The sequence below is a fragment of the Xenopus laevis genome, chromosome 7S, assembly GCF_017654675.1.
Source record: "Xenopus laevis strain J_2021 chromosome 7S, Xenopus_laevis_v10.1, whole genome shotgun sequence".
Classification (NCBI taxonomy): Eukaryota; Metazoa; Chordata; class Amphibia; order Anura; family Pipidae; genus Xenopus; species Xenopus laevis.
Window position 1 is genome coordinate 103,819,471 of NC_054384.1, and position 18,989 is coordinate 103,838,459.

General features: G+C 41.1%; 1 pseudogene; it reads left to right on the top strand.

Annotated features, from left to right (window-relative positions):
- Window positions 1-3,152: 3,152 nt before the first annotated feature.
- On the top strand, window positions 3,153-18,669 carry LOC121396571 (annotated as a pseudogene).
- Window positions 18,670-18,989: the final 320 nt, after the last annotated feature.

Below are 18,989 nucleotides of genomic sequence, written 5' to 3' on the forward strand. Positions count from 1 at the left end.
CAGGAATTTAACCTCTTGCAGATCTGCAGATATTTGTGTCTGCAAGCATTGATACTATTAAGTTAACTGTGTTAACCGTGTTACACTAGCAGGCTGAACACTGCAGTGAGCTGATTCCTTCCTGCCGATTAGGGTAGGATTACACAGACGTTTTTGGCGCACCATTCCAACGCACTGCGACAAAATGCAGGCAACAAATCGCATGCACGGAAGAGATAGAAATGTTGGATGAAGTCACAGCGTTGATCAGGCACAATATGACTGTGGATGCAGACACTGCCACGGCTGCGTCTGCATTGGGAGAGTCGTTGTTGAGTCGGATCAACGCTGCAACCTTCATCCGACATTTTCTATCTCTTACCTTATTTCCGTCACATGCGATTTGGTCGTCTGCGTTTTGTTCGCAGCGCATTGGATGTGACGAAAAATCTTCCGTGTAGTCCTACCCTGATGGGTGCAGCTCAGACACTGCTGGGTGGCAGCAGTATTATCAATGAATTTGTATTCTTACCCATTATCTGTAATGCAACAAAAGCTACAGGAGAATGACAATTAAAATGAGTATATTTTGGTGCATAATTCAGTCTTGTCTCATTCCTACCTACAACTAATTCTCAGCCGCCCCCCTTCAGTTTAAAACCCATCCACCTCAACCGACACTTTTATGTTTCAAAGAGATAAATATCTGGTTGGTTTCAGCTTTCACTTTCATTCTGAGTCAAACTGCCTGTTATTCTAAAGAGCAAAGCCAAAAATAGGGAAACAAGGACTTGGAGGGAGGACTCTCACAGTGAAAGGGGTAAGAGCTGGGGCTTAATTTAAAAAATTACCTCCATATATATTTATATGTATGATATTACACTAAATATCTAGAAATTGTTTCTGTCTGTGAATTCTTACGCTTGTGGATTGATAGGAAAAAGAAACTGGATTAAAGAGCAGACAGTTACTTTCAGTTTCCTTCTGAGACTGCAGCAGAGGAGCGATATTAACACAGAAGGGGTGAGGCTGCACATACAGAGAAGCCTTGGACACTGACCGGTGAGTAACCTAAATGATTCTGTATGGGATTCGGGGAAATTCGTGTAGCTGCCACTTTAGACGCATGTGGGGGTCAGTTCATATTCAGATGCACTTTCTGCCAGAAGTCAAATGGTTGATATACACTGAAATAGAGTTGAAATTTGGTGGCGTCAAAAAATGTTGGACCCCCATTGACTTTAATGCAGGTGTCAAAATTTACACTGGCGTTAATTTTCGAGCTTCACTAATTTTTCGCAGTTTCGTAAATCTCTTTGGAAATTCGCTAAAAACAGGAGGAATTCACCCATCACTAGAGGGGCATCTCTTTTGTCACAGACTTCCACAGATTCAGAATTTTTTTTGTGTGTTTAGTGAATGGGTCAGGGTTAGGGGGGAGCGAGCGGCCCAGGGGTGCACCTTTTATAAATGCAGCCCTGGTGTGTAAAGTGGTCAGAGAACAGGGCCACTAGTGCCACCTGCTGGCCACAATACCTAAACTAGTTACATTTGAAATATATTTAAAGGGATTCTGTCATGATATTTATGATGTCATTTTTATTTCGAAATGACACTGTTTAAACTGCAAATAATTCACTCTACAATATAAAATTTCATTTCTGAACCAACAAGTGTATTTTTAATAAATTTGTAATATAGGTGTGTAGTAGGGTTGCCACCTGTCCGATTTTGACCCGGACAGCCCGGTAATTTGAAGGACTGCCCGGGTCAAAACTTCCTGCCTAGTTATCCAAATTAGGAAAACCAGGCAGGATTCCCCATGATTGACATGGTGATCTGCCAATCGCCGATTGGTGCATCATAGCCATACCCCCTGATGTCAAGCCCCCCCCCCTCACACCATCACGGCCTCGCCCCCTGCCCGGTTTCCACCGGCAGAAAAAGTGGCAAACCTATTGTGTAGGCGCCATCTCAGGTAATTTTGCCTGGTCATGTGCTTTCAGAAAGAGCCAGCACTGTAGGATGGAACTGCTTTCTGGCAGGCTGTTGTTTCTCCTTCTCAATGTAACTGAATGTGTCTCGGTGGGGCCTGGATTTTACTATTGAGTGTTGTTCTTAGATCTACCAGGCAGCTGTTATCTTGTGTTAGGGATCTGTTATCTGGTTACCTTCCCATTGTTCTTTTGTTTGGCTGCTGGGGGCAAAAGGAGGGGTGATATTACTCCAACTTGCAGGACAGCAGTTAAGAGTGACTGAAGTTTATCAGAGCACAAGTCACATGATTTGGGGAAGCTGGGAAACCGTCAATATGTCTAGCCCCATGTCACATTTCATAATTAAATATAAAAAAATAGTTTGCTCTTTTGAGAAACGTGCAGAATTCTGCTGGAGCAGCACTATTAACTGATTTTTTAAAATAACATTCTTTCCCATGACAGTATCCCTTTAAATTTCACCTTCATACAAGCTGCTCAGCATGTCCAGCATAGGGCCCTTGCATGTGTCAGCCGAGGGGAAGAAACTGCTGCTTCTCTAAAACAGACAGCATGACAGCCTCATATATCCCAAGTAACTCACCAGCCTATACTGTACATATACAATAATACAATATTACAATAAAAAAACAATACAATACAATAAAACTGAGTCAAACCAAATGCAGATTTACAAATTATTCTCCTTTATTCACATGATGTGTAAATACCGAATTCAGGCTTGTAAGATGAATAAAAATTATTTTGTTATTCGTCTTCCCACTCCAGACTTATAATGGAAGGACGCGTTAAGATGCCACACCCTGTCTGCCTCATTGAAAATGAGAATACCCCAGAGGGGTATAAACTCGTTATCAACCAAAAAGCAGCGCGATCCTGCAGGACATCACTGAGCCGGTCGTTGTTGGGGCGATCGTCGGAAATATCGAACGCGGAAAGTCTTATTTGATGAACAAACTGGCTGGAAGTGATAATGGTGAGAATGTGGTTATTATTATATATATAGAACATGCAGGGTCCAGGGGGACAAGTCACATAAATGTTGTCATTTGAACTAATCATGGCAACCAACTAGAAGACCATTTGCTGAGGATAAATGAAAGGTATTATATTCACTAACGTATTTCTTTGTTCTCTTTCTTAGGATTTGCTCTGGGGTCCACCATCCAGTCCAAGGACCAAGGGCATCGGATGTGGTGTGTTCCTCACCCTGTTAAACCTGGTCACACCCTGGGTACTGCTGGACACTGAGGGACTGGGGGATTATAGAAAAGGTGAGTACAGACAACATTACCCATCTGTATTATTTGCATTACTGTAAAGAAATTCTGAAGGTGACCCCTTTCTTTCTGTTTCAGGGAGATGAGAAGAATGATTCCTGGATCTTCTCACTGGCAGTTCTCCTAAGCAGTACCTCTGGTGTACAACAGTGTCGGCACCATTGACCAAGACAGCTTGGATAAGCTTCAGTATCCTTAGTGGGCTTGGTGATAAATGTACAAAGTCATTTCCAATGCTAGTGTTGCCTTTAAATGGGAAACTGAACTCTAAAGAGGTTGTTTACAACAGACACAAGCTCAAGAACATTCATTTAACAGGACTCCCCTGGGTGTTGTTGCTCTTTTGCATTAGGGATGCACCGAAATCCACTATTTGTGATTTAGCCGAATACCTGTTTCCTGGTGAAAGATTCAGCTAAATACGAACTCAATCCTAAATTACTATTCGGTTTGGCAGGCACAAGTATTTGGACGAATCCTGCCTTGAAAAAGGCAAATCCCAACCAATCCTGGATTCAGTGCATGCCCTACTTTGCATGGAGCGTCAGATTGAAACGTTGGTGATCCTTACATGAAGCATCAAGAAGATGAGTGTTGTTCTTAGATCTACAGTAGTTGTTTATCTTTGTTTGGGGAGCTGTATCTGTTACCTTCCCATTGTTCTTTTGTTTGGCTTGCCTGGGGGGGGAGGAGGGTGATATCACTCCAACTTGCAGTAACAGCAGTAAAGAGGATTGAAGCTTATCAGAGCACAAGTCACATGACTTGCGGGCAGCTGGAAAATTGTCAATATGTCTAGCCCCATGTTTAGATTTCAAAATTGAATATAAAAAAATCTGTTTGCGCTTTTGAGAAATGGATTTCAGGCAGAATTCTGCTGGAGCAGCCCTATTAACTGATTCGTTTGAAAAAAAAAAATAAAGTAAGCTTTATCAGAAAGGTCATATAAAATACACCAGTAAACCCTCAAGTAATGCTGTCTGAGTTCTCTGTCAAAAGTAACACAGATTTTCTTTCCTTCTATTGTGACTCAGGGCTTCTGTATCAGACTTCTTGTTTTCAGCTAAACTTCCAGGGCTTTGGCTTGAGCATGCTCAGTTTGCTTCTCCCCTTCTGCTGTAAATAGCGCCCAGAGTCTATGAGTGAGCAGGGGAGATTTAGGCAGGAAGTGATGTCACACAAGCTAATATGGCAACTGCTTGTTTCCTAAACCAACTCGGGTATGGTAAAGCATTCTGCATATAAATATAAGTTATATCTTGATAGTTTTCCTTCTCCTTTAAATGTTTCCTGATAAAACGAGACTATAGTGAATTATAAGGAGCACTATGGCACTAGACGACTATAATAATAGGTGTTTTGATTATCAAGTTGCATGTGCTTCTATCAGTCCCCTCTTTTCCTTTAGCGCATCTTAGTTACGTAACAGAGCTGACGGAGCGGATTAAAGCTAAAAGCTAAGGCTACCGCTGATGATGATGAGTCTGCGGAGTTCAAGCGAACCTTCCCATCCTTCATATGGTGTGTCCGAGACTTCACTTTGAAGCTGGAGCAGGAAGGGAAACAAGATTACCGAGGATGATATATCTACAAAAATGGTCTCAAGCTCAAGTCAGGTACCAACATATTATAGAAACTGTTAGGAAGTAGTCAGAAATGTTGAATAAACTCAGGGTTTGCTTTTACATTATTGCACTCTAATATTTGGGAAGAAGTTGCAAACATTGCTCCAAGATTAGTAACCCAGTAAACAACATAATTAGTAACTAAACAGCAGGTAGCATGTTCTGGTTAACTGATTGGTCTGTTTTCTAGTTATCTGAATGGTGTTATGCGTTACCTGACTTAGTACAAATGTAATGGCGTTATCTAGTTTCCTAATATTCTTTTATATTGAAGACATTTTTGCACAGTGTAATAACAGTTGTTTTTTTGGGTTCCTCTTCTTCAGTCTTAGCAACGCAATAATGTTGTACAACTCTTCCCCCGGGAATGTATAACTAATTTTTTTAACTCCCATAAATGCTTTGTGTTGAGCGCCCGGGCATTACAGCAGGCCTCCAACGTTCGGGTACGAACTTTCAGAATCACAGCTTGAACCCAACTTTGTAAACAGACACACACATTTTGTGACTTTGTGTTCAAGAACAGCCAGACAAAGACATTGGCAGGAAGACATTGTGTTACTGGGAGAAGTAAGTTATAGTCACCCACCCATAAGGTGTCCGTATTGATATGATGAATCTTTACTAACTTTAACTCTTGCTGAGCTGACTCAAAAGAGTAGAAATTGAATTGATTGAAGTATCAGACTTCCTTCTTTCAGCTTAAACCTTCAGGGCTAGGGCTTGCTTATAGTTACATAGTTAAATTGGGTTGAAAAAAGACAAAGTCCATCAAGTTCAACCCCTCCAAATGAAAACCCAGCATCCATACACACACCCCTCCCTACTTTTAATTAAAATTCTATATACCATACTATATTAACTATAGGTTTAGTATCACAATAGCCTTTATATTATATCTGTCCAAAAATCATCCAAGCCATGCTTAAAGGCATTAACTGAATCAGCCATCACAACATCACCCGGCAGTGCATTCCCCAACCTCACTGTCCTGACTGTGAAGAACCCTCTACGTTGCTCAGTTTGCTCCTCTCTCCCTCTACCTCCTTTATCCCTCCTCCCCTCCCTGTTGTAAACTGAGCCCATCTGAGGCCTTATGGGGGCCAAATTCACTAAGATGCGAAGTTGCGCCAGGTGCAACTTCGCCGCACTGTCGCCAGGCGTAGTTTCGCCAGGGCTCTGCAAATTCACTAAATCCGAAGTTGCGCACAGGGGCTAGAGTAAGGTTGCCAAGTTGCGCTAGCGTTGATTCGCTATATAAAGCGAAGTTGCGCTAGCGAAGGCTAGTTTGCATACGGCGCGAAATTCAAATTTCAATGGAGGAACACGTATCTGCACTACAAATGCGTATAGAAAACCTTCAAATCTGCAAATAAAAATTTTATTTTGCCCCTACACATGTGCCCACTGTCTAGGTAAGTTGCCATGAGTCAGTGAGAAGAGAGGGGGGAGGAAGGGGAGCCCCTACAAATTTTCGATCTTTTTAGCCTATCAGCCATCATGTGAGAAAACACGCCAGCGTTTTTGGGACTTAGAAAATTTTTGACTTTTTTTGAAACAATCCCTATCTACTCTATTGCGCTTCGCCAGGTTCTGAGGTGGAGAAGGAAGTCTAGCGTAAAAGGTAGCGTTCACTACACTGCGCAAGTTAGTGAATTTGCGTAGTTTCGTCGCTAGCGAAAATTCGCCTGGCGTAAGGTTGCGAAGTAACACTAGCAAAACGACGCCAGCATTCGTTAGTGAATTTGCGCAGTAGCGAAAATGCCAAACGCTAGCGAATTAATGAATTTGCCCCTATGAGTGAACAGGGAGATACCCAGGCAGGCTGTGATGTCACACCAAGCTAATATGGCAGCTGCTATCCTAAACAAACAGAGTTTCTAGAGCGGTTTACTCAGGTATGATAAACCATTTCTCATAATAGAATATAGTGTTCCAGCATGCACTCTAATCTATTGGCAATAAAATGCCTTGGTAGCTTTCCTCTCCTTTAATGGTGCATTTCTTCATTGCAGTGTTGGGGAAACTTGGGCTGTTACATACGTGGAGTCTATCCGGAGTGGCTCAGTCCCCTGCATGGAGAATGCTGTTCTGGCTCTTGCCCAAATTGAGAATACAGTTTGCCATTCAGGATGCGCTATCTGTCTACGAGGCTGAGATGAGCAGGCAGAAGCACTTTTCCTACGGAGACACAAGATGAGTTCCTGGAAAAGCAAACACAATGCGAGAGGTAGGGCAGTGAAGGTTTTTATGGGGAGGTCTTTCAAGGATGATAAAAGAGAGTACCAGGGCCAGCTCATGGTGAGTTCATTGAGTCATAAACTCTGAATCCTGAATTTACTTTAAATTTGTCCGTCGATCCTGTACCATACAGTAAAAACCATTAAACAGTTTTAAACATTTGACAATATATTGCTATTGCCACCTAGTGTCTAACCAGTTCCACATTCCACATCATGCAAAGGTGAAAGAAGGATCACCAAAAATAACTTTGCTGAGTCCTATCACATAATAGATATTTTCTCATGATTATACAATAGGGCTGTGTACTATGCCCATTATCCAGTCTTCAGTGGAGTTTAGATCTTCTCAACTAGTCCTAACTACCGTTTTCCCCTTGACAAGCAAACCTTCCTATCTAGCACTGGTGCTTTGGTCTACAGGCTCTGAAATAACCCTCAAACCAGAGAGGGAATCAAGAGAAATAGTGAGGCTCTTCCCTTCCATAAGTCAAGGGAAAGGTTGACAGAGTCTTGTCTATACAGCACTAGGGGGGCAGCTCAATGCTTTCTTATTGGAGACACGCATTGTACTACTTACATTTAGGCACTATATTGTGATAGAAGGGACCCACTTTATGTATCGTTTACTAAAGGGGGATTTTGGACTTACCGAAAAATCCTTTTCTCGTAGGCCCGACTGTCAGTGCAGATGTTAGGGATTCCGTTATTCTTCACATCTGGAGGCAAGACAAACTTCTCAACTCCTCTATATATAGTCCTGGCTCTTACCTTATTGCTTGGTTTATTGTCAAGCACAGGAGACAGCATAGGAACAGGTACAATAGAAGAGGAGCTGGATAGAGAGAGAACATGGCAACAATAATAATAATTTAAACATAGTTGATAGTACATGTCAGCCATCTAGTAATAGTCCTCTTTGAGGCTGCTTTACCTCGGTCCGAACCGGTCTGATGAAAAGAGACTGTCTATAGGAAGCAAATCTGTCTACGTAATATCTGAGGGCTCTAGCTACATCCAGTTTTTGTGCCACCATGTAGCCTAGAAGTCTCAAAATTTCTTCTGTGGATGCCTCTGACCTCCTCTTGGGGCAAATGGCTTCATGAAGATGTTGGATCCTATGCTGTGTTGAGAATACTCACGTAGTCTGTGTGTCAATTCTGAAGCCTAGGAACTCTAAAGGCTGCTTTTCTTGTAATTTATCAGTCATCCATGTGTTTGAAGAAACATTGTGCTGTGTTGTTGTGAGGTCTTTAAGTCTGGAGCGCAGATTAGGATGTTGTTTAAGTTAGGCACGACCTTTTTGGTTCTGAGATAGGCCATTAGTGGCGCTAAGATTTTTGCTAATAGGCGTGGGGCTGTACACAGACTGAACGACAGACTGAACGTGCTGTAAATTGGTAATGTTATCTTAGATCTAGGAACCTTTGGTCTCCCGGGGGGGGATCAGAACATGCAGGTATGTGTCTTTTGAGGCCTATGGCAGGACAGGAAGAAGTTAGGTTTTAGGTGGCCAACACTGGGCCTTATGAATTCCATTTTGAATGTTTTCTTCTTTACAGAGATTTCTGAGGTTCAATACTGGTCTGAAGGTGCCTTCCTTCTTTTTCACTAGGAAAATGTTTGTAAGTGAGTAACCCTTGAAATGTTGTGTCTTCAGGGACCTGCACCTTTTACCCCAGTCGTCGAGGAGGATGACTTGTGTAGGGCTGCTTGTTTTGCACGGTCTCTAGGAACCAAGAAGGAACCTATTTGCGTGGTTTCTGTTTGAATGGGCTCCTCTATCCCTCTCATTAGGAAGTGGCAACCCATTGGTTGGGAGATGCTGGCCTTCCATGTGGTGATGAAGTGCCTCCATCTACTTTCCACCTGCCCTTCTTGATTCGCTTGTCTCTGAGTCATGTCAATGTGGTTTTGTGGTGGGCTTCCTTGACTGCCCTTTTTTTGCTGAGCCATGAGTTCCCCCTGTTGTGTGATGTTGCAAGGTGGGTGAACCTCTAAAGCTTTGATGATTTGGAAGGGCACGAACGGAACTTTTGTGTGAATTACGCTTTCTGGGATTCTGAAACCTGTTTGTAACTGTTGCTAGCGAATGCTTGCAATTTCTCTGCATCTGTAGGGTCTAATAGTCATCTTTAACATTCCTTAGTGCAGCCTTTTAGGTTTAGGCAATGGCAGAGTGGGAACTGAATATCAAGTCCCTGTGATGTCTGTGACTTGGTGATGGACAGCTCAGTGAGTCCCCTTTGTGTTCAGGCACAGAGAGAGAAAATGCTCAGCAAGTCTCATTATTTTGGCATACAGTTAAGGGTGCTGGACTGTTCAGCGAGTCCTCCTAAAACTACCATGGTTAAGAATGAAATAAACTAAAATGAAATAGAGAGAGGAATAATTAAAGGACAAAAGAACTGAATGAGGAGGAATTCAGTTAATAACTTTACCAATTTGTATAGAACCAATCGATGAGCATTTAAGCTACAACAAAACCCACTGTTTGCTATTTCCAGTTTTGATACTTATTAGTAGAATAATTTTGAAAAAACACAGTTGAAAATAGAAAAAAAGAGAGTTTATATCAGAAACATTCCGTTTTATTGCTACATTCCAATTCTGACCCTCCAATCAAAACATTAACCTGCATAAAAATGAAGGAAGGACCCAGGTATGTGTTTATTTTTTATATAGTTCTAATAATAATCATATGCCGGCAAATTTTAATACAATGTCAAATGCTGTGTTAGACATTGCAGAGCTGATCCTAATAATACGAATACCAATGATAACACTAGTCCAACCAGTGTATGTTGGTCTCTCCACAGAGGGACCTGCACCATAAAAAATTGAAGAGTTTGCTAAACGCAATGAAGAAGCATCGATACGCAAGTGTCAGGATTTACTCCAGGTCCTAAGTGCCAGTCTGGAGAAAGGAATTGCGGGATGGAGAGTTCTCAAACCTGGAGGCCACAAACGATTTGTGCAGGAGAAACAGAAGATAACGGAAACCTATAACATAGCCAAGAAAGGGATAAAAGGTATCTTGGACTCATACAAAAAGGGTTATAGCTCAGATAAGATTGTGTCTATACATTTCTAGGGTAAGGCCACACTAAGCGATAGCGCGGCGATTTGACTCGCCGCGGACTATTCGCCGCGACTTTTAATCCTCAATCGCTTGCGAAACTTGGCGCTTGGCGTCTATGGGAAAATCGCGCAAAATCGCCAGTAAAAACACACGCGGCGATCTTTTTCTATTGTCGCTCGAAATCGCCTAGCGAGGCGATTTCGAGCGACAATAGAAAAAGATCGCCGCGTGTGTTTTTACGCAGCGATTCCCCATAGACGCCAGCGCCAAAGTTTCGCCAGCGATGAGGATTAAAAGTCGCGGCGAATAGTCGCGGCGAGTCAAATCGCGCGCTATCGCTTAGTGTGGCCTTACCCTTAGGTTATGGAAGGAGAATAGAAATGTGTCCCAGCTGCAGTTTACATATAGATAGACTAAACTAGGCAAATCTTAATCTGTTTAGGAGTTTTTATTTTAATACACTTTTTGCTCATGTTCAAAAGAGTGAAAGCTTAAAGGACCAGTAGCATAATTTTTTTTATTAAAAATTAGTTTTTACTTTAACGGAAAAGAAAACAAAACAACAAGGCAGTTCTAACTTTAAATTCACAAAATCTTTATTAAAAAATGACTGACAGATTCTCTGCTTCTGCTCCTCTTCAGAAATGGCGACAGGGCGACTATCCATCGTGCGGCACTTGATTTCTTTCTCCTGACTATCTCCTATAGAAGGCAGGGAGGAGAAATCGAGCACCGCACGATGGATTGTCGCCTGGTTACTGATCTTTTTAAAGGAATTGGCCTAGAAATGCTGCACTTTTTTTTTTCCTTGTTTTTTTAACTCTAAGACAACCACAGCCCTTTAGCAGAATCCTTTCTGGAATAGATTTGTATTATTATGTTAACTACATATATGTTTTCTTATCTTGCCCCTTCCCTTTATCCTTGTCTTACAGTCAGTCTTAGCCCTTGCCGTAGAAGTAAGTGGAACCCTACCAACCAGTGACAGCTTAAATCCCAACCTGCAAACCAAACACGCCAGAAATAGTAACCTTAAGGAACAGTCAGTGTAAAAATAAAAACTGGGTAAATATGACAGCTTTTGCCAAATGAAACATGTTTTCAATTATAGTTAGTTAGCAAAATGTAACGTATAAAGGCTGGAGTACTGGATGTCGAACATTATAGCCAGAACACTACTTCCTGCTTTGCAAGTCTCTTGTGTTTTCCACTGATTGGTTCAGGCAGTAACCAATCAGTGACTTGAGGGGGCACACGAGTCATAACTGTTGCTTTTGAATCTGAGGATCAATTGCAAACTCACTGAACAGTTATGTCCCATGTGGCCCCCCTTATAATCACTGACTTACTCAGAGTTAGAGAGCTGAAAAGCAGGAAGTTAGTGTTCTGGCTATTGTGTTACACATCCAGTCACTCCAGTCTTTTATATATTACATTTTTGGCTAACTAAACTATATTAGAAACATGTTTTATCTTGCACAGTCTATTTTACCAAGTTTTTATTTTTACACTCGACGACTGTTCCTTTAAAGAACAATTTAAATTGCTTACTGTCTGCCTCATGCTAAAATTTAATCATCTCCATTAAAATGTAGGCAATACATAACTTTTTCTTATGTTTTTCCCACACAGGCTGCAGTGGTTTTTGCAACAGTTTGTTGAAGGAAAGAGAAGCAACATTGAGACGGCTTGTCCTGCAGGCTGACGAGTCTCTGACAAAACGAGACATAGATGCGCAAGGTGGGGAGAGGAAATTTATATATAAAAAAAAAATATGAAATAAATAATCACCTTTTTATCACAATACAGCGATTTTTAATATTCGGTACCTCATATTTTCCAACAAGGGGTACTTTATTTATTATAATACACAGGTTGCAGTGGGTCATGTGACAAAAATTACATAAATCACAATACATTACTCTGGAGAACCATTGCAGTCAAACATGTGATCCTTTATTAAATTGCACTACATATTTTGGATCAAACAGATCCTTCCTCAGGTGCCAGTGAACACTGTCACCTGAGGAAGGATCTGGTTTTGACCCGAAACACATATAGTGCAATTTAATAAAGGATCAATGTTTGACTACAATGGTTCTCCAGAGTAATGTATTGTGATTTATTAATAGGGATGCACCGAATCAGGACTTTGGTTGGGGATTCGGCCTTTTTAAGCAGGATTCAGTTCCGGGCCGAATCCTTCTGCCGGCCCCAAACCGAATCCAAATTGCATATGTATATTAGGGGAGGGGAGGGAAATAGCGTGACTTTTGTCACAAAAAAAGGAAGTAAATGTTTTCCCCTTCCCAACCCTAATTTGCATATGCAGATTAGGGATTCGGTTCAGTTTTCGACCCGAATCTTATGTGAAGGGATTCGAGGGTTCAGCGGAATCCAAATAGTGGATTCGGGTGCATCCCTATGTATGAAGATAAGGTAAGTTTGACTAATCCAACCTCTGGTGTGATGAACCGAATAACATTGAGATCATAAGGAAAGTCTTTACCAACATTTGACCAATATATTTGAGACAAAAATGACATCACTACTCACCGTTTATAACTGATGACATCACTAGTCACCATTTATAAGGATATCATTTACAAGATATTCATGGCTTTTGTTTATTATATAGTGAATAAAGTAACCCCTCTTGTAAATTATAAGGATATTAGAAGTTACCAAGGAGTTTCATGACCTGTGTTTTTTATACAGGTCATGGAACTCCGACGGTAACTTCTAATATCCTCAATTTTGCCAACAGGGGGTACTTTATTATTATAATACACAAGTTTCAGTGAGTCATGTGACAGAAATGACATTAGAACTCACCATTTATAACTGATGACATCACTGAGTCACCATTTATAAGGACATAATTTACAAATATTCATGGCTTCTGTGTATTTATAATATATACTATATATATATATATATATATTATATATGGCAGAAATGGAGCACATTAAAACAATATTGCATATTTTTGCATGGGAATTTTCTATCCCTTTATCAGAGGAAAGAATAAAAAAGAAGCAGTGGAGAGGAAACTTCAGGGAGGAGAAGGAGAATGCCGTGCAACTGATGCGAACGAAAGAGGAGAGAATCGGAGACTGGGAGAAACAGGCCGTTAATGCTGAAGGAAAAAATGGAAGAAGAACGGGAGAAGTTCCTGAAGGAAAATCAGTGGGATGATAGATGAGAAAATGAAGGTAATACCGATTAGTTGGGTGCATGATCTCCCATGTGTACGCTTTTCTGGGCTATCCTGCCAATTAGGAGTTAAGGGGTGTCCAGCTAGGTAGTGAGCATGGGTTACACTGCGAAGCTACACCCAGGGCAGAGCTTCGCTAAATGGAAGCTTCCCCTTTAAAATGTTGTAGAACTACAACTCACAGGCATATTAGTGGTAAAAATAGATAGACAGACGCCAGGAGGGTTCTTAGATGTAAAACAGCGTGAACAGATTTATTATGCCAAAGGCAAATGACACAGTTTACTCACAGCATGTACAGGATACAGCAGATGGAATCACTTTGGGACATAGTAAGGATCACAGTCAGACAGAAGCGACTCCTTAGATATTGCAGATAGGTGTACATCAATTCCCAGTTAACCGATGTTGCCAGCGAGGGGATCGGGATCGATCAGGTAGGGTACAGGTAGTCCTTTGCTTACCTAGATGCCTATCAACTAAGTTCCCTGCTCTAAAGGCAAATAGGGAAAAGCTACTTCCTCCTACAATCCTCGTTGGAGCGACAACTGTCTTTTCTGCTATACCCTCTGTCTTACTCTTCTAGAGAGTCTATTACAGAGCTAACTATGTTAGCTGTTACTCGTTCACGGGGTTTACCTGGTCCCCGACTTAAGCACCAAAGTGTCAGGTCCCTTTGGGGTAAAGGTCTTACTGGGGCCTGGGATGGTGATCCCAGGCTCAATGGGGATTCACCTAGCGGCACCAGGACCAAAGAGGAAGAGGCCAACTCCCTACACAACACTATATAGCAGTGTGGGCAGGGGAGTGTCATTACACTCTTTGTCCAATAGGTGAGGGTGGTACACTAAAGGAGAAGGAAAGGTTAAAACTAAGTAAGCCTTATAAGTAAGGTCCACATAAATACACCAGTAAACCCTCAAAGTTAATGCTGCTCGAGTCCTCTGTCAAAAGAAACAGCATTTCTTTCCTTTTATTGTGTACTCATGGGCTCTGTATCAGACTTCTGTTTTAGCTTCAACCTCCTTGTCCCGGGCATGAGCATGCTCAGTTTTGCTCCTCTCCTCCTTCCTTCTCTGCTGTAATCCGATTACCCAGAGCTATAAGTTAGCAGGGAGAGACTCAGGCAGGAAGTGATGTCACACCAAGTCAATATGGCAGCTGCTATCCTGAACAAACAGAGAGACTTCTAGAGATTTTTACTCAGGTATTGGTAAAACATTCTACAGAATGAATATAGCATTCTAGCTTGCACTATTGCAGCTAATCTTTGGCAATAAAATGCCTCCGTAGCTTCCTTCTCCTTTAACCAGTTAGAAGGGCTTGGCACAATAACAAGGGAAAAGAGAACTACATAGAAAGGTAAGGAATTAACTCTATAGGGGATAGGACTATCCTATAGGTCCCTACACATGGAATCCTGAAATTAACTTCAGCCTTCACTTGCCAGTAATTCCAGGTTGCCCCTTGGTGGGTTGCAATGTGCCATTCACACACAAAATGCTCTTGTAAAAAATTATACCCAAACTTGTTCCCACAAGCTCTACGATACAAGACACCGTATCAAAGGGGTTGTTTCACCTACCTTTTATTATGTGTTGAGAGTGATATTCTGAGACAATTTGCCATTGGTTTTCATTTTTTATTATTTGTTATTTAGCTTTTTATTCAGCAGCTCTCCAGTATGCAATCTTCAGCAATCTGGGTTGCTAGGTTTCCAAATCCCCCTAGCAACCATGCACTGATTTGAATAAGAGACTGGAATATGAATAGGGAGAGGGCCTGAATAGAAAGATACGTAATAAAAACATAGACAATGACAATACCTTTGTAGCATAAAGAAATTTGTTTTTTTTTTTAGCTGGGGTCAGTGACCACCATTTGAAAATATGGAAAGACTCAAATAATTCAAAAAACGTTGAGAAATAAAAAATGAAGGCCAAATGAAAAGTCGCTTAGAATTAGCCCATTCTATAACATACTAAAAGTTTACTTAAAGTAGAACTAAAGCCAAACTAAATAAGTAGGGTTAGAAATGCTGTACATATATTTTGAGTTTCTGTACCAGCCCAAGGCAAACCACAGCCCTTTAGCAATAAAGATCTGTGTCTCCAAAGATGCCCCAGTAGCTCCCCATCTTCTTTTCTGCTGATTCACTGCACATGCTCTGTGCTGCTGTTCACTTACTGAAGCTTAGGGACCCACTCAACAATATACAGTACACATAGAATAGAAATGTCAAAATATAAGCTGATTAGTAATTAATACAGATAATTACTACATGGCAGCACAGAAACCAGTGCAATTAGCATCAGAGTTTAATAATCACAAACCTGTAGCATCAGCTTATATTACAGGGGAAGCTCATTTTCTGCTGGATAATTAGTGACGAGCCCTAAGCTTAGCTTCTCAACAGCCAATCAGAGCCCACTGAGCATGTGAGTGTCACAGACACTTTCCAAGATGGTGACCCCCTGTGACAAGTTTGAAGGTCCTGGATCATTGCTGCTATTGACAAGCTGAAACTTTAGCCCTCGTGCAATAAGTTCAGTATATAAAATATGCCATTTTTAGCTCTATTAATTTTTACGGTTTAGTTCTCCTTTAAAGGTGGACCATCCCTTTAAGATGAATTTTCAAAGTGCTTAATTATTTTTCATTCTCATATAGCCACGTCATATATTTGCTTGGGATTAACGGGTTAAATCTGTCCTTACTATAGCCCTGTGTTCCATGTTCTTGATAAACTGGGTCTGATAATACAAACTTGAATATCCAGTTAAATCCTTTTAGCAAAGGATATATAGAAGAGACAGGGCCAACCCGGCACCTCAGATGGATCCACAGGACCAGAAAAAATCTTTTAAAAAATATTTATTTGTACAAAGTTTAAAAAATGTATATTTGCATCTCCATTCGCCCCACGGGTTTCGCACCCACTCTTAAGGTGGCCATACATGGAGAGATCCACTCGTTTGGCGATGTCGCCAAAACGAGCGGATCTCCCTCCGATATGCCCACCTTGAGGTGGGCAATATCGGGCTGATCCAATCGTGGGCCCTAGGGCCCAATGATCGGATCATAACGATGCCTAACGGGCGGTCGGATTGCCGGGACCGCATCAACGAATAGATGCGGCCGGCGATCCGACGGGATTTTTTGTCCCATCCGATCGAGATCTGGCCGACTTTCGGTGAAGCCCGTCGGGGGGCCCCATACACGGGCCAATAAACTGCCGATATGGGTCTGGTCTGCAGCTTTTATCGGCCCGTGTATGGCCACCTTTAGTCATGAGCTTAATTCTTTTAGCCCCAGCATATGCCATGTTTTGGCTCCAGAAGTCCTCCCAAACATACATCTTGTCTGTGTGCCTTATCAAACCTTCAGGTATGGGATCCATTATGCAGAAACCTGTTTTCCGGAAAGTTCCAAATTATGGAAAGGCCGTCTCCCAATAGACTCCATTATAATCAAATAATCTACATCTATAAAAATAATTTCCTTTTTCTCTGTTATAATAACACAGTAGCTTGTACTTGATCCTGATGCCAACTAAGATATAATTAATCCTTATTGGAAGCAAAACCAGCCTATTGGGCTTATTTAATATTTACATGATTTTCTAGTAGACTTAAAGGGATACTGTCATGGGAAAACATGTTTTCTTCAAAACGCATTATTTAATAGTGCTGCTCCAGCAGAATTCTGCAGTGAAATCCATTTCTCAAAAGAGCAAACAGATTTTTTTACATTCAATTTTGAAATCTGACATGGGGCTAGACATTTTGTCAATTTCCCAGCTGTCCTTGGTCATGTGACTTGTGCCTGCACTTTAGGAGAGAAATGCTTTCTGGCAGGCTGCTGTTTTTCCTTTTCAATGTAACTGAATGTGTCTCAGTGAGACATGGGTTTTTACTATTGAGTGTTGTTCTTAGATCTACCAGGGAGTTGTTATCTGGTTACCTTCCCATTGTTCTTTTGTTTGGCTGCTGGGGGGGAAAAGGGAGGGGGGTGATATCACTCCAACTTGCAGTTCAGCAGTAAAGAGTGATTGAAGTTTATCAGAACACAAGTCACATGACTTGGGGCAGCTGGGAAATTGACAATATGTCTAGCCCCAAGTCAGATTTCAAAATTAAATATAAAAAAATCTGTTTGCTCTTTTGAGAAATGGATTTCAGTGCAGAATTCTGCTGGAGCAGCACTATTAACTGATTCATTTTGAAAAAAAATGTTTTTCCCATGACAGTATCCCTTTAAGGTATGAAGATCCAAATTATGGAAAGATCCATTATCCAGAAACCCCCAGGTCCCAAGCATTCTGAATAACAGGTCCCATACAGACTGCAGGTGCAAAAACGGCATTGAGTATCTGTTCTCTGCTAAGTCTCCTGTTTCCCGTGTGTTTAGGAAAGAGAGAAGTTGGCCCAGGAAGGCTTCCATAACAAGGCCGGGATGCTGGATGAACAGATGAAAGGCCTACAGCATCAGAATGAAGAGATCTCTAGTGACATCTGGATCAAGAATGGAGTTGGGGTTCTCCTAGATGTGGCAACACTGTTTCTACCAGGGGTCTTTGGCAAAGTAGCAAACATCGCATCCAACTTGTTTTTTTAGACTGTTCTGAAGCCTCGTTGTTTGATAAACTTACTATTGGGAGCAGATTTATCAAAGGTCGAACTTTCGAGTTTTTGTTTTTTAACAAATCCGAACATCTTCACAACTCGAATGAACATTACCGACCCCAAAACTCTAATCGAATTCGACTAAACTCAAATCGAGTTTTTTTTCTCCAAAATTTGTCAAATTCGAGTTGTTCCCAGATAAATCTGGAAATTTGAATTGGAGTTTGGATTATTCCCAACTCGAATATTGCGAGTTTTGACTAAAAATCCAAATCGAAATTCTAGTTTACAATTTGACCCTTAATAAATCTGCCCCTTAATGCTAAAAGGAAAAGGTTAATTTAGAAACAATCTGAAAAAATTCAATCTGATCCCTTGTCCTGTGCCCAATACTCACATATCCACGGACTTATTGGTAACATTTATTCTTTGTCATAGCCACGCCTACTTGTATTCATTCAGTTTATACGGACACAAGCTCTGCTTATAATGCAACAGTGCAATGTATCACTGGGACCTCTACTAACATGAATGCTACCTCCTAATGCTTCTCTGATACCTCAAATGCATGAAATGTACTTAAAATAAACCCCTCCAAACGAAATGAATAAAAAAAATACAAAAATAAAATTGTTCAAAGTGTCCTTATTAGCACAATGTACATTACATTTCTATTTTCTTTGGTTTTCATGATATTTTCAGTTCTACACTGCTAGGGGCACATTTATCAAGGGTCGAATATCGAGGGTTAATAAACCCTCGAATGCGACCCTCGAATTTAAATCCTTCGAATATCGAATTTGAAGGATTTAGCGCAAATCCTTCGATCGATCGGTCAAAGTAAAAATCGAACGATTTGAACGATTTGAACGATTTTAAGCGATCAATAGAAGGATTTTTCTTCGATTAAAAAAAGGTTAGAAAAGTAATGGGGAAGGTCCTCA